General features: G+C 46.0%; 1 long non-coding RNA gene across 1 annotated transcript in view; it reads left to right on the top strand.

The window, feature by feature from the left end:
- The first annotated feature begins 221 nt into the window (after positions 1–221).
- The window catches only part of LOC138628136 (uncharacterized), a 51498-nt gene continuing 25983 nt past the window's right edge, over positions 222–25736 (top strand). The window contains exons 1-2 of the long non-coding RNA XR_011311446.1: positions 222–308; positions 16162–16313. This is a non-coding gene — a long non-coding RNA (uncharacterized lncRNA). The remainder of the gene's footprint in view (positions 309–16161; positions 16314–25736) is intronic.

The following is a 25736-nucleotide window of genomic DNA, read 5'->3' on the forward strand; positions in this document are numbered from 1 at the left end:
TTTGACCCGGGCTATTAGTTACCCTGAGATTCCTGCGGGTGGATGGTGCTTTGTCTTCTGTCAGCTTCTGGTGTGTGTGTGTGTGTGTGTGTGTGTGTGTGTGTGTGTGTGTGTGTGTTTTTTGTTTGTTTTTGTTTTTATCCTTCAGAAAAGCAACAGGATTACAATCAGAAGTGTTCGGGATACAACGCCAGATATCCCATCTCCACCTCGCCGCCTGTGAAGGGAAAAAGTCGGGAAGGAAAGAATGGGGCGTCAGAAAACGGAATAAGGAGTCGGATTTGACAGCGGGTCAAACTACGGGTCAGGTACCCCCTCCTCCCCCCAACACACACACCACCTCGTGTAACTCTCTTTTGTTTTGACCACACAAACCGCCCCCCCCCCCCAACCACCTCAATAGATGCTCCCCAACAATATGCCAAAGTAGCCTGTCAGCGCCGCTTGTTGTTTGATAGACCTTTTTTTTTATTTTTAATTTTGCCCCCGAACAAATAAGAGAGGAAAGTCTCTCGGAGCCGCGGCGCCTCGGGGGAGTGGAGGTTGTGTTGGGGGGGGGGGCGTCGAGAAAATACGGGCGTCGCAAAACGGGTCGAATTCTGGAGGAAGGCAGTCAAATTAAAACCTTTATTGCCACCTTTCACGGCTTCGTTCCCTGTGGCGATTTACATTATCTGTGGGAAACGACGGAGCTTCGTTCCCATCGTCAGCGGGGGGAAATCTCTGACGCGTCTGATGTGCCGAAAATGAAAAGTGATGCGCGTCAGCGTGGATCCGTCACGGCGGACGCGGACCTATCGGACGGTGTCACGGCGGCCAGAAGATTTTGACAGGCGGATATCTGACCACCTGCAAATAAAACGCACAATTAATAATAATAACAATAAAAAAAAAAAACTCAGAAACTTTTATTTATTTATATTTTTCTTTACCGCCGTGTTTCTATCAAAATCCAGATCGACAGCCCTCACTTCAAAGTAATGATTTGTGTTTTGTCTTTTTTGCTGCGACCACCCGAAACCTCACACGTTGGCTTTTTTAATTATTAATTTTTTTTCTCAGATTGCAACTCATCCATTTTTTTTATTTATTTATTTTTTTAATTGCGTCCATTTTTACCTGGGTTCCCGCCGGACCTGCAGCCGCGGCGGTCGCTGCCATCCGTCTGCTCTGACAGGGAAAAAAGAGAGAGAGAGAGAGAGAGAGAGAGAGAGAGACAGCGAGCGAGCGAGCGAGAGAGCGAGTGGCGCCACGCCACTTTCCACCCCGAGCTGATGTGTCAGGCTTATCACACAGCCGAGCGATCCGGAGGTGACATCCTCCACTGAATCAGTGACATTTCACGGACGGTGCAAATCTATCCATCTTTGTCAAGCGTCCGCCTCGATTTTAGCATTCCCCGAGTTAGCATATTGATCACCGAGAAACGCATGAGTGAGGACTTCTTGTTTTTCTGCTCCCTTTTTTTTTTTTTTTTTTGTTGAAAACGGGCACCGAGAGTCCGCCGGACTCTTCTGTCAAAGTCTCCTGCAGCGGGCCTTAATCTGCCCTCTTCAAAGTTAAGCATAAAAGATGGAGGACAAAGAGACTTTCTCTACTCCTTGTTTATCACCAAAAAAACCCCAAAAAGTTTCCTCAAAGTTAATTACAACAAACCGTAACGCCTTCATGAGGCCGACTGAATTACCACACGACACCGTCTTGTATCCGCAAATGTCGTTCGGCACCGTATTTGGATATCCTGGGCTTTCATCCACGGCGACGTGTTTTTATTCTTTAAAACCCTTTTAAAACTTGACCTCTTTTTTGTACCGCGTTCTTTTCCTCGGCTTGTTCGGACTGTTAAAATAAAACGATAAAAGATAAGTTAAGATAAAGCGCTGCGAGGCCTTCACGTGAACGTTGGCACATTTTTAGCCCGACAAAAGCTTTTCCGTTTGAGGCGTTTAAGGAACACGGATAAATTCTACCATCCGGCACTGGCTTGCGTGCGAGGCGTTTAGGGACCGTCTGTTAATCGTAGCTGCGGAAAACAACCCGGGTTTACACCCTTCTTCTCTAGCCGGCACCGAAACTAACGACTTGCAATGTCGTTTTTCTTTTTGTTAAAATGGATTTTTGTTGAACTGAATATATCGTTTCAGAGCCGATACTGAAGTCCAAGGTATCGGTACTGGTATTGAACATTTTTTGAATGATACGCAGCCCGACACAAGACATAGAGCTGTTTTCATCATATTGAATACTTTTCCGGTAATCTGTCAAGTCAGCTAATATTGGAAACTTTTGAAAGTTCCTGTTTCTCTTGTTTTTTTGTTGTTTTTTTTTAACTTTAACAACTTAATGAATGGAACAAAAAGTTCACCAGCAACTTTATCAAATAACGGTTTTGATGACGGCGACGCGGCTGTTTAGGCACATTCATGTTCGAGTCATCCTTCTCTGAGCCGTTTTTTTTTTTTTTTTTTTTTTACCAAACAACAGCGAAGATTTGTTCCCGTCGGTTTAAACTGCTACGACACATTATGAAAAAAAAAACCCCAAAAAACCCCCAAAAAACCCACAAGGAACCCCGTTCACGATGTCGAGCCTCCGAACCGCCCGGGTCCGTCCGCAAACTACGGCAGCTTCTGTTGTTTCGCGCGAGGCCGACGCGATGCAGTAATTGATTAATAATGCAAAAGCTTCGGGGGGGGCTCATAACCCCTAAAATGAGGAATGGGGGGGTGATGCAAATCAACCGCGACAAGAACCGCACCGGGGATTACAACATCTGCAGCGCGCGCCGGTGTCGAGGTCAACTTGTCCTGTGATTACAAAGTAAAAGGAGCGTTTCCCCGGGAGCAGGTGTTACGTTTGACACCGTGTCGATCACGTATGTGCAAACGCACACGCGCACACGAAGCGAAGCGGCGAGGAAGAACCGTATGCCTTTTTTTTTTTGGCCCCTCTGATGCCGGAGAGACTCGTGTGAAAACATGAATGAGCGGCCTGCAAATCGATGGGGACAAGAGATCTAGTGTCGGGCAAATCCAGTGCAGACTGACATGTTCTCCATGTAATCTTCTGCATTGTGTTACGCTGGAGGGGTGGGGGGTGGGGGGGGGTGGAGGGTGGGAGGGGGGGATTATCCTTTCTCTGACTGGCTGGTAAAAAGGTTGCTTTGCTGTAAGTTTGGGTGTCTGCGCGGAGTACGAGGAGGAGGGAGCATATGCCTCCTCTGTAAACGATGCTGCCTCCCGGCCCCCCTCAACCCCTTCCCCCCCCCATCTCCATCCCTCCTCATCCCTCCTCCTCCTCTTCTGTCAGAGGTTGGATTATGTCCAACATTATCCACACGCACACACACACACACACACACACACACACACACACACACACACACACACACACACACACACACACACACACACACACACACACACACACACACACACACACACACACACACCCGACTCGCCAATAAAGGGCTCTCTCTCTCTCTCTCTCTCCCTCCCCCCTCCGCCCCCCTCCTTCTTCTCCTTTCAAAAATCATCGGATTTATGACAGTGGATTTCGGAAAAGTTCTCCGCCAATTTTTTTTTTTTTTTTTTTTTTTTGATGCTCGCTAAGTACCCCGGCAAAGGATTAGAAAGGGAGAGAGGCCTCTTGATGTGTGCACTCCAGTGTGTTAAGCAGTGCATTGTGGTCAGGGTTATCAACCGAGCAGGGGAAAAGAAAGAAATAAAAAAATAAAACACCCCGGCAGTAGTACATAATGATAAGACTCGTTGCACGCGCCGAGCGCTGCAAGCAGAGGGTGAGAACGAGAGCGCGTTTGTTTGCGATCAATCGAGAAACGCGATCGCGTTTGTTAATTTGTCTCTTTCCCGTCCTCTTCACGTTAACAAACCCGCGGCTGCAGCGCCGTCGTCGTCGTGGCGTCGGATGCGGCTTCGAGGTTTAGCTGCGGCGTGCAGCTCGACGGTAAAACAAAACAAAAAAAAAATGGAAAAACTTAACGCCGCAGCACAGTTTTACAAAGGCCGTAATAAAGAGCAGCGACTATCTCGGGATCGACTTGTAAAAGATGCAGTTTACAAGTTGTAAATTGTAATGAAATACAGCAATGACTTTCGTCTGATCTAGAAATAAAGAAAAAAAAAAAAAAAGAGGGGGGGGGGGGTGTGAGGATGTTTGGGCGATATCTGATGCGAGATTTATTGTGACACGCTTGTATCGGCGTGTGTGTGTGTGTGTGTGTGTGTGTGTGTGTGTGTGTGTGTGTGTGTGTGTGTGCGTGTGTGTGTGTGTGTGTGTGTGTGCTTCGAGTCCAGACGCAGGAGGGGCAGACAGTCACCTTCACAGCCAAGCTATTCCTATCCCAACGTTCGGCGTGCGCTTTTCCTTTTCTGCGATGATGCCGGGTTGCCCCTCCCCTTACCCCCCCCCCCACCCCCATAAAATTCTGGAGCAGGTTTTGTACCGGGCCTGATGGGAAGTCCGGCTCTCTCTCTGTCCCTCTCTCTCTTTGGGCAGGTGCGAGACGAAGGGAAAGCCAGGTTAGGACTCAGTTAATAAAAAGCCTCGACCGGCTCCTCTCGGCGTGCCCTTGGAGATCGCTTACATCAAAGCACCAATCAAAAACTGGTGCAGATATAATTTGTCATCAGGGATTTCCTGCCGGAGAATTATAGAGAAGATACAGGGGCCCGATCGATACTATGGATTTTCACTGCAGTGGCTGATTGTCCAATTGCCGTGAAACATGTACCGAGATAAAAGGGCACGCCTGCCATTTTGTAACAGACTGCCGAGTCAGCATAGAGCTTGTCAGATACTTATAGGCTGCTGTGATAGAAAATTATCATGCTGCAGTGTCCCAAGTACTATTTAACACATTTTCCCTCCATGGGACGTGAGTCATCAACCCCCCACCCCCACCCCGTCTCGCTGAGCTTTTTGAGGGGGCATCACTCTGTGTCATTGTCAAGTGGGGCTCTGGCCACACATGGATGGTGTTTAATATAAAAAAGAAAAAAAGAAAAAGGGGAGCGGACACACACGGATGCCAGCGCAATGCAATCCCTCCGCCAGAAGATGTCAACTAGAATTAAGGGAGACGTTCGGAGGAATATGTTAAATCCCCCCTGAAACACCCTTCAACGCTGACCACTTAAACCATTTAATACTGACTTCAAAAAAAAAAAAGAAAAAAGAAACGCCTAATCATTTCAGATGAACTTCTCCTTAAAATATTTAGAGTTGGAGCTGTATTTTATTGAACGTTTTGAGAGAATCCGTGCTTTTTGAGGACCTGTTGCACATCCGATCACACCGAACTACCTGCGAGCATACGTTAAATCGCTGCTCTTCATTTCTGGCTGGATGTTGTTGTTTTTTTCTCTTGTACCTGCAGGTAAGATTGACAGTTTGCAAATTCATGGTCTTTGGAAGAAACTGTCTGCGAGTTCAAGTCAACTCTATCTGAGTGGACATGTGAGACCATCGACTCCACTCTTAAACAGAGTGAAAGTGATTCTTTTCCAGGAGTTAAACCTGAACTCTGGTGGGAGCGTAGACTGTATATGTATATGTATAGTCTGAAAAATGAGGCCTTAAACTGCAATACCATCGAGTTCCACTAGAGGTCGGCTCCAAAAAGCCTCCGGCTCCATAGACTCCCATTCAACTAGTCTCATAAAATTTGGTGTTGTTAACTAAAGTCACTCCTTCTTATTAGTTTTCTGGAGGTCCATCTGAAAATAATCCCTCATTCATTAGAAAACAAGATTGAAAAAGACCTGTTTTTGGGGGCGTGTCTGTTTGATTGACAGGCCCGTGGTGCAGTCAGGTTACGGCTATCGGTGGGCGGGATGTAGTATCGTCGGGTTTCCAATCAGATGGAGTCAGATCCACCGCTTGCTCCTCCCCCCTCCAGCTCGTCCAAATATGGTCACTTCCTGTTTCAAACCGCTCCAAACCAGCAAAGATGGCGCCGGCCAAAAATCTCAACTGCAGGCTTCGTAACGACCGTTCGCGAAATTTCATCAGGCTATAAAAGCTTTAGATAGAAAGTTATGAAGAAGTAACTAAGGCATGCTGGGAAATACTGATACGGCGACAAGGCTGCACACTAAACGCCAGGAGTTGCGTTGAATCATGCTCCTCGACACCGAGCGAACGCTGAAATATTACCCTGCCAAAAATATTACTTTCGCTCGGTTTTATTCAACTGCAGGACATTTGTTGTGCAGCTCGTGCAAACTAAATAAATCATCAACCTTTAATTCCCTCCCCAGTGAACGGCGTTTAACAGGAAGCAATGATCGCTTCAGCTTTCACGCAATAAACGGATAAAGGGGCACGTTGATGCATTTCGTTTTCTAAAATGAGATACAGAGTACAGATGAGTACCGGCACCGATGAGCAGCATTGATTCCTCTACGGACAGGTTTTTATGGTTTGAACGAGTCCTGCGGAGTTTTCAACGCCGTTAATAAAGGTGCGTCAGAGAGCTTTGTGGTAGAGACATCACGTCTTTGTTCTTAATCCTCCTCCGGTCGCACCCTAATCCTAAAAGACAGCAGTAGGGTGGAAGAAGGGAGCAGCACTTCTCCAGGCTCGTGGACCCGCAATCAACCGGCTGGTGTTTTAAGCAGTGAGCTCAGCAAAAAAAAAGAAAAAAAAGTCCCTTCTCTCTGTTTGAGGGGATGAAAACCACGGGCGGGTACAGAGAGGCGGGACATCCTGAACGCCACGGTGACTTTGTCCAGACTTGTTCATCGGTCGGGTCGCTGACTCCGTCGCTTTGGTTCGTTCCGAAGCACCTCAACAACTCTCGGGGTGGATTGCGAGAGCATTTCGCGCAGACGTTCGTGGTCCCCAGGGGATGCGTCCTTCTCGGTTACGTGACCTTTTTGTTGGCATTAATCCAAATCTGTAAACCGGTTTATTGGTGTGAAACGTCTCAGAAGGTGGTTGACAGATAGGTCGGATTGGAAAGATAGAAATTTGATAAAGAGGTTGATGTATCTCTTCCTGGATGTTTTTTTTTTTTTTTTTGGGGGGGGGGGGGGGGTGGGGGGGATTCTGGTCAGATGGAAAAAAATATCCGAGCTCTTCTCACGGGAGTCAAAACGAGTCTTTCAGAGTGGGAGGGGCTTTGAACGGCGGCCAGACACGTCTGTCTCCGACAGGGCCGGATGCCAGGCGCAGAAAGTGAGAAGCTGCAGCTCGGCGACAGAAGCGATGACCCTCAACCCGACTATCTCTTACTGTTTAGGGTCGCGCCGTTGCTATAATGACCCAGTTTCAGAGCCGGAGCCCGTTTAAGATCATTCGATTTTCACACACACGGGGAGGTCTATTGCGTTTAATGTGCTGCTTTCAGACGGAGGTTTTAGCCACGGACAAAAACGCCAAATTAAAAGTAGCCGATGTCGCAGCGGTTGTTGTCGAGCCGGAGGATGAAAGTCGTCTTGTTTTTGGAGAGAAATCTGAGCTTGTTTGAAATGAGCTGCTCCTGGAAAAGTGGACAAGCGGCGGCGGCAGTGACAAACAGCTGCAGTCAACACGGATTTCTCTGGCAGCCTTCGGGTCACTGAAACACTCGCGTCCCTTTTAGATCTGCTGTACGACGACAGCTTTTATGTTTTAACCTCGGCGTCGCGTCATTTGAACAACTGGCCGACGTTTAGACTGTCCTTGAATCCTGAAATCCCGCGTAATTAAAAGATTCGCATCGACGAACAGAACCGTTGAAGATGGCAGTTCTGGTTCCGGCCAATCGGCCGCCAGTTCGGGGGGAGAGCCGGGTGTTGATTTTGTTGTGTTTTGAGGCCTTCGGGTGACTGTTGGACACATTTGAGGGACGTCGCGGCAAGTCGGGTTGAAATCAAAACAGGAATCGAACCAACATTCGCGATCAGTTCTCATCTGGAGCGAGTTGGTATCTGAGCTGGTTCCATTCGCAGGCCCGTCGCAGCCCGCCGGATGCTCATTTTGAGTTTTTTTCATATCTCGACAAGCCCAACGTGGCGTCGATTATTCACGGCGTCATCCCGCACACAAAAATTAACCTCCATCACAAACTTCGCCAGCTTCATCGTATTGCAGCTGTTCCGGATTACCGCATTTTATTCTCTGAGAATTTGCATTGTTATATTTACGCATTGTAATCTATTTGGGCTGTTTGGTCGCCAAACTGTTGCGACGTCACGGCGTGGAAAAGTCACGTCACGCTCGTACGCTCGGCGGCGAAGTCGCGCGAGAACACCGCTGCTAGGCAACCGCAACGTCGTCAGAGGCTCGCAAATAAGCGGGTTAGCGCGCAGCGTAACTTAATGCAGGAAGTGTAAAAGGCACAATGGGGAAGAAAAAAAAAAAAAAAACGAGGCTGTTGGCGACATCAATATTTCCCTTTGGCAGTTGGAAACATTTACTGTAAGTCGTTTTTATTTGTAACCTGTGATGTCACTGAAAGGAGTCTGTGAGGAAGATAAATACACGTTTACTTCTGACGCTATCTCTTGTTGATGTTGAGCTCACTCTAAATCACACAGCGTCGCTAGATTTTCAGATGTTATGCAAAAAGCCCGTTCATATTTGTCTCCGTGTGTGTGTGTGGACTTAAAGTGCTCCGATCCTAAAATCCACGACGCCACACCACCTGTTTTAGTGCAAATTGCACTGCCAAGAGCCTGAAAAAAATTTGCCGTTCCTCTCAACATGAATAAAACTGGCGCGCTGCAGAGTCGCTGAAATAAAAGACTCGTGTTGTAATTAGTTCTACAGCAATAAGATCTTCACTAACGGGAGAGTTTGTGTCACTGAACAGCCGCCAGCATCCTTTTCTTTTTTTTTTTGGGGAGGGGGGGGTATTTTCCCCAAATCCATCATTCTTTTATGGATTGGTGGCGAGAATAGAGCAACACCGAGGACGGTTTCACAACTCAGAGGTTGGTCTGTCTCGCCACGAAGTAATAAGCCTCTAAAAGAGGTGGTTTTTGTGTGTGTGGGGGGGGTGGGGGGTGGGGTGGGAAGAAGTACGTGTCTGTTTGATTGACAGACCTTGTGGTGCAGTCAGGTTACAGCTGTGGGTAGTGTCGCCGGGCCTCCGATCAGATCGAGTCAGACCCGCCGCTCGTCCAAATATGGTCGCTTCCTGCTCCGAACCAGCAAAGATCGGCGCCGGCCAAATTCCGAAAAAAAACAAAACCCCGGCGGGCGACGTCACCGCTGGTCGCCGCTCGGGTTGTAAACGGATGAAACGTAGGTGAGGGCCGCCCTCTGCCCACGATGACGGCCGTGGACACCAGTGTTTTTGGGAGGCGGAGGAGAGGGGGGGTAATATGCGGCACAATAAACCGAATTTAGACTGTGAGGTAATGAGGGACTTGCGTGAGCTGTAATTGTTATTATTGCCAGACACAAATTGAAAAGCATAACCTGTCTGACACCAGCTATCAGTTGTCATTATGTGGGAAAACACGGCCCTCGTTGGGAGATAGCTGTCTGTTGACACCCAAAGTAATTGAGGAGGTAGTCGAGCTGTTGAAGGCTCTCGGAGGGGAGGACGAACACTTGATCAGAGCCTTTTTATGTCTCGGGAGATGATTTGATTTCACATAATGTCTATTTTACAACCAGATATGCCATTAATTTGCATGATAGCGAGCCCAAATGTGACATTTTTATTTAGACGTCCCCCCACAATGTTTGGAGAACAATTGGGCGGTGTTTTTTTTTTGGTGTGTTTTTTTTTTCCCTCTCTTCTTCTGTCAGTCTTTCAGAGCGCCGGCGTCTCATTATATCATATCTAACAGAGCAGTGAATAGCTGCCTCTCTCCTCACATTGCTGTGTCAGGTCAATGTGCCATTTTTTAAGTGGTGACGGGAGGAGTGGGGGGGGTGGTGGTGGTGGGGGGGGGGGTTATTGTTGACAGCGAGATGATGATTTCACATTTAGCTCTTTGCCGTTGTTTACCAACAGCAGGAAGTAACAGAAGAAAGAAAGTAATCACTTGCACAATACGACGCATCCTATATATTCTGGTTTCAGGATATTTCACCTTCAAAGTGATCCAACTCGGATGCAGTCGCCGCTTCATATCTGTAGGTACGACGTGAAGTCTTTTTATACGTACGATGGCGCGTCTCACTCCTTCCGGTTAGCTCGAGGAGGGGGGGAGGAGGAGGAAAGGGCGGGGTGGGGGCGCGGTGGGGGGGGTGTCGCGCAAACTGGGCGAGTCTTGTGCTCGGGCGCCGCGGAGCGCTGAAGCGAGAACAAGGGGGCTTCTTTCCCATGAACTGGAGCCAAGTGCCGGCACTTAAGGTGAAGGGGCCGAGGCGCTGGAGAAGTAATTTAATCTGAGGCTCTGCCCAATTCCCCGGGCGGCCGAGTTTAAGAAAGGTCACCGAGAGAAGCAGGCGCCGGTGACCCCCCTCCCAATTACGGGCGCTACCAGCAGAACATATCACAGCACCGTCCAAAGTGACAGTCATTTAGCAGCAACTCATCTGAGGGGAGGAAGCGGGAGATGGATGATAAGGAAATAAAAAATGATTTGCCAGGACCTGTTAGCCACTTCTCTATACACAGGGCCTGCTGCCTCCCCTCCCTCCTCCTCCTCCTCCTCCTCCTCTCTCGTCCAGCTCCTCCCTGTCTCATTCACACACACTCATACACTCTCTCTCTCTCTCTCTCTCTCCTCTTCCCACCCCCTGCCACCCCTGCTGCCCATCTCCCTCCTGCTCCACAGACACGTGACGACTCCGCATGATTATTGGCGCAATCACTCATGTAACAGCCTGCCCAGCTTTCCGTGGGGGGCTCCAGTATTTGTCACTGTCACTTCCCCAAGTGCTCCGCCATTGTCTTGGAAATTGTATGTGTAAGGCAAGAGATGCCGGTGACCCACTTCGACAAGGGAGCCAGCGATGTGAGGGCGCTCATCACACAAAAAAACAGCAGTTTGATGTGTCCTATTATGTGTCCCAGCAAGAGCCATAAATAATTGTGACAAGTTTTTTGTTGCGCGTGAAAGTCCTTGACTCTGCCTCCTGTTCCAGCACCTCCTCTCTCGTACGGAGACGCTGCCAAGCACCCCCGATGATAGATGGCACGGTGCAGCAAATGACAACGGGATAGATTTTTAGTTTGTGCTTTGGAAGGGATCAGTAATGGTGCTTTGCTGTACAAAGCAATAAAAGAGAAGGACAAGAGACAGAGGTGGGGGGCGGGGGGAGGGGGGGGGGGGGGGTGGTGGAGAGAGAACGAGGGGAAAAACAAAAAAAAAGAAAAAGATCCATTGATGCCGGAGAGGGAAGAATGATGGTCGGTGACGCAGGATTTTTTTTTTGGTTTTTTTTGGAGGGTTTGGGGGGGGGGGGGGCATTTAAGCACTTCAGATATATGAAATCAGGGTTTGTCAAAATGGAAGTGGTGTGGTTATTTGGCTGGTCAAAAAAAAAAAAAAAAAAAAAATGCATGAAAACACATTTCAGTGTATTATATTGTCTATTGTAAATGAAAAGAACGGAACAGCCCCCCACCAATAAAAGAACAAATTGATACCCCCCCCCCTCCTCTCCCCACCTCCCCGGTACGACTGCATCGTTTCCACCGTTTGTCTTCACGGAAGCTGTTGTGCTATTCATTTCTTTGTTTCCCGTGTGCCAAAGCTGAGATCTCGGACCGGCTCGGCGGCGGCGGGCAAAGAAAAAAAAAAACTCGGGTGAAAAATTGACGTGGACGTTAGATAAAGTACCACCTGCGGGTCCCGGGTGCCAGGCGGGGCAGGATACTGGTAGACAGTGTGATCAGTCATGGTAATGAGCGCGAGGGGCTGACATACATGCTTTGAATTATATGACTTTGAGGGGCCTTTTTAGTGTAGGCGCCCTCACAGAACCAGGCCTCCGCCATTAGTTCAACCACTTCCCTCCTTATCTCCGAGTCAAGCTGTGAAGTTTTTAACAGCGCCATTATTCCCCCCCCACACTCCCCCTCCCCACCGGCCCCCTCCCTCCCCTTAAATTAGCGGGAACGCTCAGAAGAGGTCAATTAAGACGGTTTGATACCACGCGGTCTTCACTTTAATGAATATTTGGAGCTTCTTCCAAGTCAACAAGTTTATTTGCTTAAAAGAAACTGTGGATAATTTTTTAAAAAAGGGGGATTTTCGTTGGACACCAACATGGCGTGTTTGTTTTGCCTTCTTCGCCCGACCGGCAGACGCATTTTTTTTTTTTTTTTGCTAATTGCGTCCCGCTTCCTCCGAATTCGCAAATTATGAATCGAATCTCTCAAGACCACTGCGGCAGTGACGATCGCTCACGCTGCCGCATTCGATGGCTAAGAAGCGGGGGCTTCCGTAAAAATCCATCATCTACATCAATGCGCATTACTGAGGTAATTAAACAGGAGGTAATACTGCCAGATATCGTAAAAATATCAAGGGGTGATCATACGCCCTCCTTCACACCGTACAGCCTCAGCACGCGGACATGATGCAGTGGATGAAGGATCCGCACACACACAAAAAAAAATCCAACACAAATGTAAATGCAATTTGTCTATTTTAGAGTAGCCGCAGCGTGCCCTGTGAAAAATACTAATTATTTGAAATATACTGATTACAGCGAGCCCAGAAAGTGGCATTAAAATAATTACTCGTGAGTCCTCTCAGAGTTTGTACATTTAGCACCGTACCACCATTAGGAATAATCTGTCCAATTAAAGGTTGTGTAATTAATTAAGTGCACGTTCTGTGAAGAGGAGAGGGGAGAGGATTCATCAACCTGCTGAAATATGACCTATCTTGTCCAAAAGACTAATATGTTTAAACAAAAAGATGAAAATTGATGACAACATTATTTGTAACAAAATGCTCACCGCGCAACTATGATGCATCTGCACTTTGGATTTTTGGCTTCGTAGCATTGTGTCCTCACACACACACACACACACACACACACACACACACACACACACACACACACACACACAAAAGCAGTGATGTATCACCGCCGGCCGCCTGGCGATAACTTTCAATGAAGGGCGCTTTGCCTATCTACTGGAGCAGTCTGTTACTGGATCACATCTCGGGGCATCTCTCCCGGTAGACATTTTCATACATGTTAAAAAAAAATATATATATATATATATATAAAAGGGGAAGAGGGGAGGGGCATGCGAGGAGCCGAGCGTTGGCTCTGATTTTGGACTTCCTGTGAAAAAAAAAAAAAAAAAAACACACCGCACCGAAAGTGTAGCGGAGCAGAAAACATCTCGCTGCGCAAAAACCTGTCGGGTCATTTCTGTTACAGCACCAAATGTTTCAGCCAACGTCCTGCGTGTGCATTAGAGAGAGAGCGAGAGAGAGAGAGATGCCAAGTTGCACGTTCCTTCACCTGCCGTTTGCTCGCTGCCAGCTCCGCATATGGCCTAGATCTACACTTCAGGGAAACGGGCAACATTTAGCACGAGCACAAACACACGTCTGCAGCTGCAGCCGCGACCAAGATACCTGCAACGCTGTGGACACGCTGCGGTGACACGTTTATTTAAGAAGCACGGCACCCGGGAAGGTGCGGAAAAGAGTCATCGTATTTACATAATGTTTCAACAACAACAACAACCGCCGCCGCCACGCAAAGGCCATCTTTCCGGGAATAATCGTTTCGCATTCATAAATAGTCTCGTAACGGACAAATTGCGACGGACGCTGTTTAACCTGCGAAGTGACTTTAAAGAGCGTCGCTGGTGGTCTTCTGCGATAATGTGAAGCGCCCAAGTTGAATCCCACCTATCGGTTTGGGGATATGTAGTTTTGAAAATCTAAAAGAGTCGGACTCTTTTGGGCCACCGTCATTTTTTGTTTTTTGTTTGTTTGTTTTTTTGCCAGAAATGACCATATTTGGACGAATAGGAGGAGCGAAGGGTTGGAACTGAACTCGGAGGCACCAGGCCGGACCACCGATCTCGTCAACCTGACTTGCACCCCGGACATGTCAATCAAACCGGACGCCAAAACATAGGCCACCTCTCTTTGAGGCCTGATATCTAAATAATAATGGAATTATTATCTGAAGAGCAACCAGAACACTAATCACAAGGAGTGAATTCCACTTTTCTAACAGAAATCCAGTTTTTTATTTTGGCGGGGGAGCCAGCCCCTTGTGGCCATCAATGGCATCGCACTTTATGGCACTTCACACCCGGGTGCTGCGTCCATTTTTATATACAGTCTTAAGGACTGAATTCTGGTCTTAAGGACTGTATTCAGGCTGAATACGAGGAAAATGTTGAGACATGCAGGGAATGAGGGTTACTGCGGACATGTACTGCTCCATTATGAATCCTGTTCGGAGTATGTAAGCGTTTAACACAAAAGTATTGAAAAATGGAGCATATTTTTCTGCTGAATGCTAATTAATTAAAACAGAATTAATAAAATAATTGGTTCCAGAATAGTGACAATTCCTCTGAGAATTAGCACTTACGTCATTATTCCTGTAGGAAAAGCTCATATAATGGGACTATAATGGAGAGGAGCTTCGGTGGGAAAAAAAAGAAGCAAAAGTTGAACCTGATTCAAACTCTTTCAGTCCAACATCATCATCATCATCATCATCATCATCATCATCATCATCTGTTGGGGCGACCCATAGGCCAATCACATACGTGCAAGCCCACACTCTAACCAGACGATTTGATGGTTGTCAGCACGTCCACAGTTATAACATGTTATAACTCTGTTTTGTCGTCTGATGAACCTTCGAACTCATCGGTCTGTGACTTCAGCTCATCCAGCTGAAATTGCAACAACCCCCCCCGCCACCCCAACACACACACACACAAATACACATTAAAAGAAAATAGTTGCTGTAAAGAAATGAAGTCATAAGGCAGGCCATTACTGCTGCTGGTATGTCCTAAGAATCTAAAAAAACGTTTGGATTTCCGGCCTTCGAAGATTTTAATTTCCAAATACACGTAATATTTCGCCACCTAAATCCAACATGATAATAGTTCAACCTGTTCAGCCTGTTCATAAAAGTTTGCATCAAAACTTAAAAGTGTTTTCATGTCGTCTGCTGAGGCAGCAGGTAAAACACCTGGAAAGACCAGAAGGGAAGGATAAGGGGGTTTATTATGGCCACATGTACTCTTGTACAGCTTGATTTCACTGAAGGCATGCCGTAGCGTGTGAGCTCTACGAGCCCCGTGGTGGTGGTGGTGGAGCTGGTGGTGGTGGTGGTGCTGGTGGTGGTGCTGGTGGTTGGACGGCGGCGTTTCCACCGCACCTTCCCGACCTGACATCCGGCTGACAGCTCCCAGCCAGCAGGGAGAGAGGAAGGAGAGCAGAGAGGGAGACATAAATCCTATGTCCTATATAAAAAGAAATACTATCCGTGTCAAGGAAAGGTGGGATGTCCTAAAATGAATGATAACAGACTCATTAAAAATAACGGCCGCCAAAATGATAAATGGCTCGCCTCGTGAAGAGAGCTCAGGACAATGGCTTCAACAAATTAAGACCACAGCGCTCTGCCCTAAAGGTGTTACTGCCCCTCTTGCTTTTTCACCAGCCCCCCCCCAAAAAAAAAAAAAAAAAAAAAAAAAAATGCAACCATTAAGACCATCATGCTCCTTTATGTATAACTTAAAGCATCAGTAAACAAGCTGTCATTTTCATTTTGCTAAATTCAACAACACCGATTTTTTTTTTACTTTGGAATGTGTAGTTGCGGAAAAGAAAAGTCGCTCGAAGAAAGTTATTCACGTGTGAAATAAAAATACAAAACAAACTATAAAACTAATTTATTCCATATTGGCTGGCATTTTTTTTTTTTTTTTTTTTTTTGTGTGCAAACGAGAGACTAACAAGGACGCCGCCTGGAATTGGCACTACAAACAGACCCGGCGATTAAACGTGCAGACCTGGAAGCGAGGCGTTTAAAACCCGATAACCGAGTGTCTGCAGCCGGAGCTCACATTCCCTAATGATGACAGTAAATTAACCCAATACTATTTTTGCACACGTTTCAAAACCGCACACGTCTTTTTTTTTTTTTTTTGTCTTCTTTTTTGTCTTTCGGACTGTTAAAAAAAACAAAAAAACTCCAGCCAGTGTTCGTCACGTATAAACATTTACATCTTTGTGACATAAACAGATTCCGCCGCTGTAAATACTGCGGAGCGGAGACAGAGCCCGCAGCCTGTCAGAGGGGATGAAGATGAGGAATGGGTGACTCGTGCGAGTCGACGACTTCTGAACTGATGGACGTCCACTCCCGAGCGGGGCCCGACGGGGGCCGACGTGTCCGTGAGTGCAGCCCCTCTTCTCTAAACACTGGCGTTCTGCGAACATGAGAACATTATTTAGCAAAAAAAAAAAAAAAAAAGAAGAAGCTTTGTCAAGAATTCAAAGAGCCGCCATGACAAGAGTTATGTGGCTCACCCGGAGTGGTGTGTTTTATGTTGTTATGAATCATGAGAGCTCCCTCTGTTTAGAATACATGAAGTCAGATGTGTGTGTGTGTGTTGGGGGAGGGAGGGAGGGAGGGAGGAGGGTGGTAGCAACATGTGGACAGCTGCTAATTGAGTCTGTGGTGACTGTGGTGTCTGTGGTTGTGTCTTGTGTGGTCACACGGGACGGTGGTGGTGACAACTTTTCCAGTTAGCCTCATAATTTTGTGGTTTTCAAGCCTCCGATACACACGACGACGAAGTGTTTGTGCCGTTTTGTTTTCACTCTGACGTTCGAGCAGTTTCCAGTACTGAGTTTATTACTGTGAAACGAAAACTTGGTGTGAAAAATAACTTTTCTTTGATATAGATTAAAAAAAAAAGAAAAAAAAAAGCAATGAACAAAACAATAAAACAAACTAATATTGTAGAGTAAAATGCCTTTATTTCAGCCCGTTATCACACCGAAGCATGCAATACACCCGTCGGTCCACTAGAGGGTACCGTGTCAGTGTCACGTTTTGCCTCGCTTAGGTGTGAAAAATACATGCAAAACATAACAAAGGTCATGTGATGGAGGTCAATGGACGACGTGCAAATAGATTTCTTTTAAAGCAACTCAAATACGTTATTTAAAAGACATTCGCGCTGACTTTTGCATACGTACATAACGTTTAAGTTCCATAACCGACATTAAGTTACTTACGTAAAATCCAGCTACTTATTTTAACCTAAACTACGATATTTTTCGAACCCTCGCCAAGTAGTTTTGGTGCCTCAATCGAAGGCGTCTTACTTTTTCATACCGAGTCGACGCAAAACCTGACACTAATATGGTATCGCCCTAGTGGACTGCTGAGTGTATTACACGCTGTGGGAGATATTTGGTTGATTATTTTATACATAATCTGAGTATTTTGGGGGCGGTATGAATTTTTTTTTAAAGTTTTCCCGGCAGTTTTGCGGCAGCTGTCGGCACAGTCGCACAAGCAAGTACCACCTCAACATTTGTGCTGGTTGGCGATAAAATACGGGGAACATTTCTCGAGGGGGAAAATCCCACAAATCTAAAAGTTTCCTTCGAAAAAGAAGGCCAACCTATCTTATGATGGAGCACCAGATATCTGCAACCACGGGTTTACTGACCTTTTCGAGATCAGTCATGTCATCCTCCACCCCCCCCCCAAAAAAAACCCAACAACAACCCCAACGTTTTTTTCTGCAAGCAGCTTCTTACAAACAGCAGCAAGGTTTTACAGTCAAGCGACCTCTAGTGGTCGCGTAGACAACTGTTGTCATGGAGACATTGTTCAGACGACGTCGACAGAAGTTGAGTTTTCCAATGTGAGGAGGATAGATTGGGGTTGGATGGTTTGACCCAACAGTGGAGTCGGGTGCAGGAGATCGGCGTTCATTTTAGATTTACAACCATAAATCAGGACTTCTTTTTTTTTTTAAACTAGCCTTTCGTTAAAGGAGTAGTAACTTTAACGCACATCACGGTTTATTTCATTTATCTTTCCCAAACCTTGACCAATTCTTTTTTGTGCCTCAACCTTACCAGAAGTGCTAAATGATTAAACATCCCCCGTTGGTTGTGTTTGAGGTTTCGGAGCGAACGATTTATGTGGGTTGGGGTACTTGTTGTTTTTAAATCATGCCCCTGACAAATACCCATTATTACAAACAAAAAAAAAACCACCTGAAACTAAGTCAAACCTAAGTATATTCCAAAAATAAAAACTAAACCTGCTTTAGAAATGATTAAAACTGAAATAAATAAAAAAGTTAAAGTTAAAATGAAGAAGAAAAAGCAACACAAAATACAAAACTATAATGACCTTGTCCGATACAGCCAAGCTTTCATGTCTGTGTGTGCAAACCTGCTGTAAGGACAGATTTGTGTTTGAGGGTCGGAACAAAATGACCTATATGGTCGTATGGACTGGAGGGCTTGTTGGTTTTTGAATCATGCCCCTGACAAATGCCCCATATTACAAAAATACCCCTAAAACTAAACCAGAACGAAGGATTTTTAACTAAACCCACTTTATAAACTCATTAACACTGAAATTAAGAACAGTTAAAGTTGAAATTGAAGAGTTAAAACCAACAAAAGAAATGCTAAACTATACTAACATTGCCCGGTACAGCGGAGCTCTCATGTCTGCGTGTACAAACCTGCTGTAAAGGACAGATTGAGGAGACGAGGCTTTGATCCCACCGACAGCCGGGTCCCAATACGATGTCTGCTCTGGTTAAAAAAAATAAACAACACATATCATGTACTTGTGTTAATGTCAAACACAATGTTAGTTTAAATTTTGGTTTTTTTTCGCAAATTCTCAAAGAACTTTCAGACTCTTTTGTTGTTGTTGTTGTTGTTACGGTGCCTGCGCTTTCATATCGAACATAACACTTATACATTTTGATACCAGAAAGCGAATCTAATCGGTCCTGTAGGGATTCAACCGGTGTACTTTCAGACAACAGGATTGGACTGACTTTTTCACAAAAAGCAAAACAACAAACAAAACAAAAAGAAAGAAAAAAAAGAAAGAAAAAAAAAAAAAAACGACAAAAAAAAAAAAATCCACCTGAAGTAGGTCATCGCCTCGGAGCTGTAAACAGCTGGTATGTTTACAGCCCGCGCGCATCCAGAGCATACATGTGTTTGGAAAGTTGGAAAAAGCTCCTTTCACCCGAGCCGTTTGTGGATCTTTCTTTGAATTACTGCAACGTTTCATTTAAGTGCAGAAATGTCACCTTTGAATTAACACTGTAAGGTTCCTCTCTTGAATCTCATATTACGCACTGTACTGTGTACATTAAAATGTGCTTGCTTTGCTAACAAACAATTACCAACCCCCCCTCCTCCCCCCCACTCCCCTCCTCTGTGGTGATTTTTATTTTATTTTTTTTAAATAGAAAAACTGTTTAAAAACCCAAAAGTGGTAGTTTGAGCGAAGTTGTGGACGAGAGAGAAGGATGATGATGGTGATGGTGATGGTGATGACGATGATGGCGGTCGTGAGTTTTTTTTTCTTTTTTTCCTGGGCGCGTCGAGCTCTTGTACTGCTTGATTATACACAGCGACGCCGCGATAAGGCTTCATTTGAAATTTACAACGAGCAATCTCCACCATATGGACTCGCCAAATGGAGATCGCAGACTGGCAAAAGCAATCAGCTTTTTAATTAACAGAATTAACAGTGCGATGTTAAACCATAATGACAGCAATAAAAACAGTTGATGTGACAATCAAAGAGCACCAAAAACATTCATAACCGTTATTTTCATTAGTCTGAACAGAAAGACAAAAGCAGCAGCGAGTGGGGTTATATTGGATAGGGATCTCAGCACCCCCCCTCGCCTACCCCCCCCACCCCTGTAATCACACTTGAATTAGCTGCAGATACCGCAACTACTCCAACAGACTATAAAGCATGGTGGGTGGGTAGGTGTGTGTGTGTGTGTGTGTGTGTGGGGGGGGGGTGTCACGGAGATCACTCGTTTGGGTTTATCTCGGAGACTTCATTTGATGTCGGGCCCGTCCTCCGAAGGAGCGATTGTTTGTCAGAGGCAATAAAACATCCCGCATTTTGAGGTGTTTTTATTTGTTTATTTATTAATTTTTTTTTTTTTTTCTGAATGCGAGACGATCTGCAAAAAAAAAAAAAAAAAAAAAAAAAAAAAAAAAAGTTGTCCGTTCTGCAGAGATTCATCTTTCCGCCACTGCGACACGACGCCACACGACCCGGAGATCTGATCGGCAGCTTCAGAGACTTCGGGCATGAAAGTAGCTGCTTATTGACCATAAAACATGCGCGCGTGCACACACGCACGCACACACACACACACGCACGCACACACACACACACACACACACACACACACACAGTGCGGCACACAAACACCTACGGAGATAAACCGCAGCGAGAGGAGGCCATACCCCCGGCAAACAGCACACAAAAGGAAAAAGTCAAATTATTAGAAATAATGAAAAGCCATCAATAAGAATTCTGCAGAGACTCGTTTCATTCTGTTTTCAACGGCGCTTTTCAGCCCATTATTTTCTGTAAATGTTAACATCGCCGAGCCTGCCTATTGATTCTATTATTTTTGACCTTGCATTAGTGTCGTCTAATCTCGCATGCTATAAAATTTCATTTCGTAGTGAAAAATACTCCCAAGGCCCTAAGGGTGAGTTATACACAGGTTGCGGCACCCCTGGGAATCATAAGTGCACATGCGGGTAAACAAACCGTACATTTAATGTTTCTTAGATGAGTGAGCAGCTCTGGTGGGTTTTTCATTTCTTCCTAAAGATTTCTTCTCCCCTCCCCCCCCCCCACACTTTCGTTTCTGTGAGGTGGCTAAAAGTGAGGGGTTAGGGTGGAAAGACTCATTCAAAGATGAATGCAAGCATCTTCCAAAATGATATTGTATTTTCCCTGCCGTGCACGGGGAGCCTGACAAGAATGCTGATCCACACAAGCCAAATAGCTTTTTTTTTTTTTTTTTTCTTCTTCTTTCCAATGCAAGTATGAGGCATCGCTGAAGATTGTGACATTTTTCAGATCGCACTCGGGAATGACCCAACCTTGACCTTGGACGTGGCGAACACTGAAGCAGCACCTACTTACAAACCGACTATTATTCAGTGGACACAAACGGCGTCATGTTTTTGGATAACTGCGGTGATTACAGATGTAGCCTTTAAGAGGTCCTTTATCCATCTGAGAAATGTATTTAAGTACAATGTGAAACATATCGCCGTGTCTTTAGTCTGTGTTTAATCAAATAGACCAAACGAGAGAGCTTCATTGTTGTATATTTACTTATTTTGGGAACCATTTTGAAGATATAAAAGTAAAAAAGTTACAACATTTGAGGGATGTTATGAAGTTATCATTTTTGCAATAATGCTACTCAGTGGAACTGTAGAAGAGCGAAAATCCCTTCGATTGAATGTCTTATCAAACCCGTATCATTTTAAATAAAGTGTAAGATGTTGTAGGTATTTTAAGTACCGCCAGCCGATTCTAGAAGTAATCGTAACACAAAATATAGATTTTAAGAATATTATCAAAAGCAGCCTCAGAGTAGAGGCCATAATTATATTTTTCTGAGAACCGTTTTAACAGCAGCAAAGCAATGTCAGGTTGCCTTTAACAACTTGCTCAAAAGTTCTACGTCAGCATAAACCAAGTTACAGGTGTCTTGTCATTTCCACACAAGTACGTAATTCAGAATATCCTCAGAAATATATGTAAATTAACCAATTTTAAACACCCAGGATATTTTAAATAACTTGTTTTGATGGATGGAGCCGGAATCAATTATATATTATTTTACTAATATTTTAGGTATCACGCCGATGCATGTAATACACCCGTCAGTCCACTAGAGGATACCGAGTCAATGTCACGTTTTTCTCGCGTAGGTGTAAGAAATACGTGAATATATGACCGGAGTCGAAGAAAGAAGTCACGCGATGACGTACGAAGAGAGATTTCACTCTGACGACTGTTGTCTGAGGTCAACGTGGATTTTCTTTTAAGTGGCATAATTTGCATTTATAACGTATTTAATTCGCGTACCGTAATGTACGTTAACGTAACAGGCTCGCTAGCCAAGTTAGCAACTTAGCTCAACGTTGGGCTGTTATTTATTTATATAACACCTAATTACTCACCAAACACTTACTGACAATAAATGCACTGAACCGCACAAGTGCAGCGACAGAACTGAACAATTTCGCCACACAAGTCCAAAGTAATCCTCAAGGGGGCGCTGCAGGTTGAATATTTGGTTGCAGAACGTTTGGCGACGCCGGCCGCCTCTAAACATTTCTCGTAGCCGTTGAGAAGCTTCTTGCGTCCGTCTTCTGCCAGTTGCTTCCAGCGCATTGTAAACATAGATATAAAATGAATAGATTGAACATACCGCCGAACAGATGGTAGCTAATTCATAAATAATTAGTAGATAAAATACTGGTCGCGCGGCTGCCTTCGTAGCGGTTCAGCATCAACATTGTGAATCGGGCCCATAAACGCTATTGCGAAGTAGTTATTATCAGTGAAGTAGAGTTTAAATAACGGTTCACTTCCAGGTGGTGAACCCGTTAAAAAGAGTCCAGACTTTCACACAGTCGCGCCTCAGTTAACGTTTCTGAATAATGAAATCACATCAAAGTAAATCGAGGACATCAACCTATCGGACCCATCGCCGATCTAATCTCTCCGTCTTTTAAAAAAAAAAAAATTCTGGAATCATTTGATAAGCGGGGAGGTGGAGGGGGGAGATTGGAGGGTTGGGGGGTGGGGGGGGGGGTCGCAGATTAGTCCACAGATGTGTGTTTATCCATTTTTAATGCGGCTTCTACCTTATCACACTTTTCAATTTGGTACTTTTGACACAAACATGCTGGAGCACTTTGCTGCAGCTCCAAAATTAGAGAGCCGGTGAGAGAGAGAGAGAGAGAGAGAGAGAGAGAGAGAGAGAGAGAGAGAGAGAGAGAGAGAGAGAGAGACACCCAGTGATTTTCCAACTGTGGATGCCTGTGTTCTGCGTGTCACTTTGGTTAATAATCTCCTACCAATCCTTCAACTTGGGTGCACGTTCGGGACGCTTCAAACCATGAAAACAGCTGGCTTTGTGCAGCCCAACTGTCAGAGTCTCCTTTGCTGTCGATGATGGAAATATCAACCCAGTGAGCCGTGAGTGGACATCTCAATCTGAATCTCTTCAGCTCAGCTAAGCCACGGCCGTCCTTCCCGCTGATAATTCATGCAACATACACTCGCATTAGGAGCACACTGAACCGTCCCCCCCCTCCCCTCCACCCCACCCCCTCCCCCATCCAAGTACAAGTCCTCTCTCTCACACACACGGGCAGCACCAGGCTCCGTAAATGGATTTAAAAAAAAAAAAAAAAAAAAAAAATTGTCATTTTCTCAGACCATCACTTTGATATACAATTGTCCAATGAGCATCAATTCAATCCATTGTGGCCCGAGCGACGTCTCTTTTCAAATATTGTGCAGCATTTAATGAAAAAAAAAAAAAAAAAAAAAGCCCGAGTTCAGCGATTCAAAAGCGTCTCTCAGTTCAAGAAATGATCTCCATTCAGAGAATGAGCCGTTTGGCCTTGATACCATCAAGTGCGCACAACATCAGTCCCTTTTATTTTTTTTTATTTATATATATATATATATTTATATATATATGTTATCACAATTGCTTTTGCCCGGCGTGCGCTCATCCTTCCCCATTTATATTAATCATCGGCGAAAAAACTAAAAGAAAACAGCAAGTAGTAAATGGGCGAGAAGCACCATCAACGGTGGCGAAACGTTTCCAAAGTCGTTCATCAAATTAAAAACAAACAAAAACAAAGAAGATCTCCGTATGTGTTCCCCCCCCCACCCCTCCCCCCACCCCTCCCGAACCTGAGATTTATCAACACAACCGGGGCGGATGTTAAAACGTAGATTCACGATCGCACGTCGGATGTTCTGGCGGAAGGAATGCCGTTGTTTGTTTGTTTTCCCTCCTCAGGACCACCGTTACGTGTCATCGTCTCTCTCTCCCCCCACTCCTTCATATCCCCCCACCCCACCCCACCACCACCACCACCACCACCGCCGCAAGTGCTAGTCGGAGATTAGAAATTCTGGACGTCCCCGGGGCTCATCCAAGTTTAACAAAGCAGCCAAGGACGGACAACCTTAAGCCCGCACAACGCGTTACAATGCTCTCCTCTCATGGAGAGCGCAATAAATAAATGAGCAGACGAGTTTGGGTTCTGACAAGTGAGGGACACGGGCGCTCCCTGTGCATTTTTGATAGTGATCTAATTCATCTGGCAGGTGTGGATGTTGATTAAATCAGAATGTCAGCCACTTGACAAGACAAGACGCGAGCCGGCGCGGAACCTGTTTGAACAGCGCGAGCCGTGCGAGATGGCCGGGGAGATTTGCACGACGCCCGCCGTTTGCCCCCCCCCCCCTCCCGCTCCCCTCCACCAAACTCACACGCCCCCCCTCCCCCTTCCCCCACCCCCCACCCCCTCGGTCATCATCGCTTCCCCGCCACCCCCGGCGCGACACGTCCGACGAGACGGACGGACCGACGCGGAGGTAAGACACCCACCGAAGGCCCGCCTCTCTCTGCTGTTCCCTTTCAACCCGCCTGACACCGCGGGTGAACAAGAGACGGGGCGCGATGGCGTGGCCGCCGCCGCCGCCGCCGCCCCCCCCCCTCCCGACCCACTCCGCCCTCCCCCTCCACCCCCGTCACTCACGCGGCCTTCTTGATGCGCTCCCGTCAAAATATATCCTTGACAATCACAGAGCTGGAGGCGAGACATGTAACGTACGTGCTGAAATCACAGGCCCTGTAATTACAGAGGGGGGGCGGGGGGTATGGAGGGGAATGGGGGGGGGCGGGGGGGATGAAAGACCATCAATGGGGAAAAGAAAATCAGAGCAAAGGATGTTCAGGCTTTTGGCGCACAATAGGAGGATGATAAAGGGGGGAGGTTTTTTTTTTTTGTTCGGCGATAGAAATCGTCGAGGCAGGTTGCTATTAAACTGATGACTGCCTCTCCAGAATCACTATATCTGTGGAAAACTATTGCTCCCCACCCCTCTCCCCCCCCCCCCAACCCAAATTCAACACAACAATCTGCTCCATCTGCCAAAATATGACAACATACTCGTGTACACACGCATCGTTGGAGGTCCGTCGCGGAAAGAACCACGTTTTCGCAGCTCGCCGACACCCGAGCTCAGTGTGCACGTGAGGTCTTTTTCATTCTTCATCGATTAACGGTACCTCGACGCGTTTGATCTCAAATGTTGAATTTGTGACCGGGAGGGTGGGGGGGGGGGGGGAGAGAGAGAGAGAGAGAGAGAGAGAGAGAACCCGCTTCACCTTCCTGCATGCGCAGCTCGAAGGAGGTCAAAGTTGCATGTACAAAGTCACTCCACTAATCTCCTTTGTCACTCATAAAATTTACACAACATCTCCCTCATGGAGGCCTGTCAGTTTGCTGCTGCCCGTGGCTGTCAGAGAACACAGATAATTACTTGCAGGGATCGGAGAAGGCCTTGATTATTTATAGGGCTGCATGTCTGAGGTGGAAAAAGAAAAAAAGAAAAAACTATATGCTGTTTTTAAATGATTTCTTGTTGGTAAAAGTATAAATGATATGTTCATTCATGTTTAAATTACAGTTATCAGTTATGGGTAGAATTAAATGCCAAGTGTTAAA

The sequence above is a fragment of the Brachyistius frenatus genome, unplaced genomic scaffold, assembly GCF_029030835.1.
Source record: "Brachyistius frenatus isolate BFR_SWC_R1_liver_20210118 unplaced genomic scaffold, ASM2903083v1 Contig_95, whole genome shotgun sequence".
NCBI classification, from domain to species: domain Eukaryota; kingdom Metazoa; phylum Chordata; class Actinopteri; family Embiotocidae; genus Brachyistius; species Brachyistius frenatus.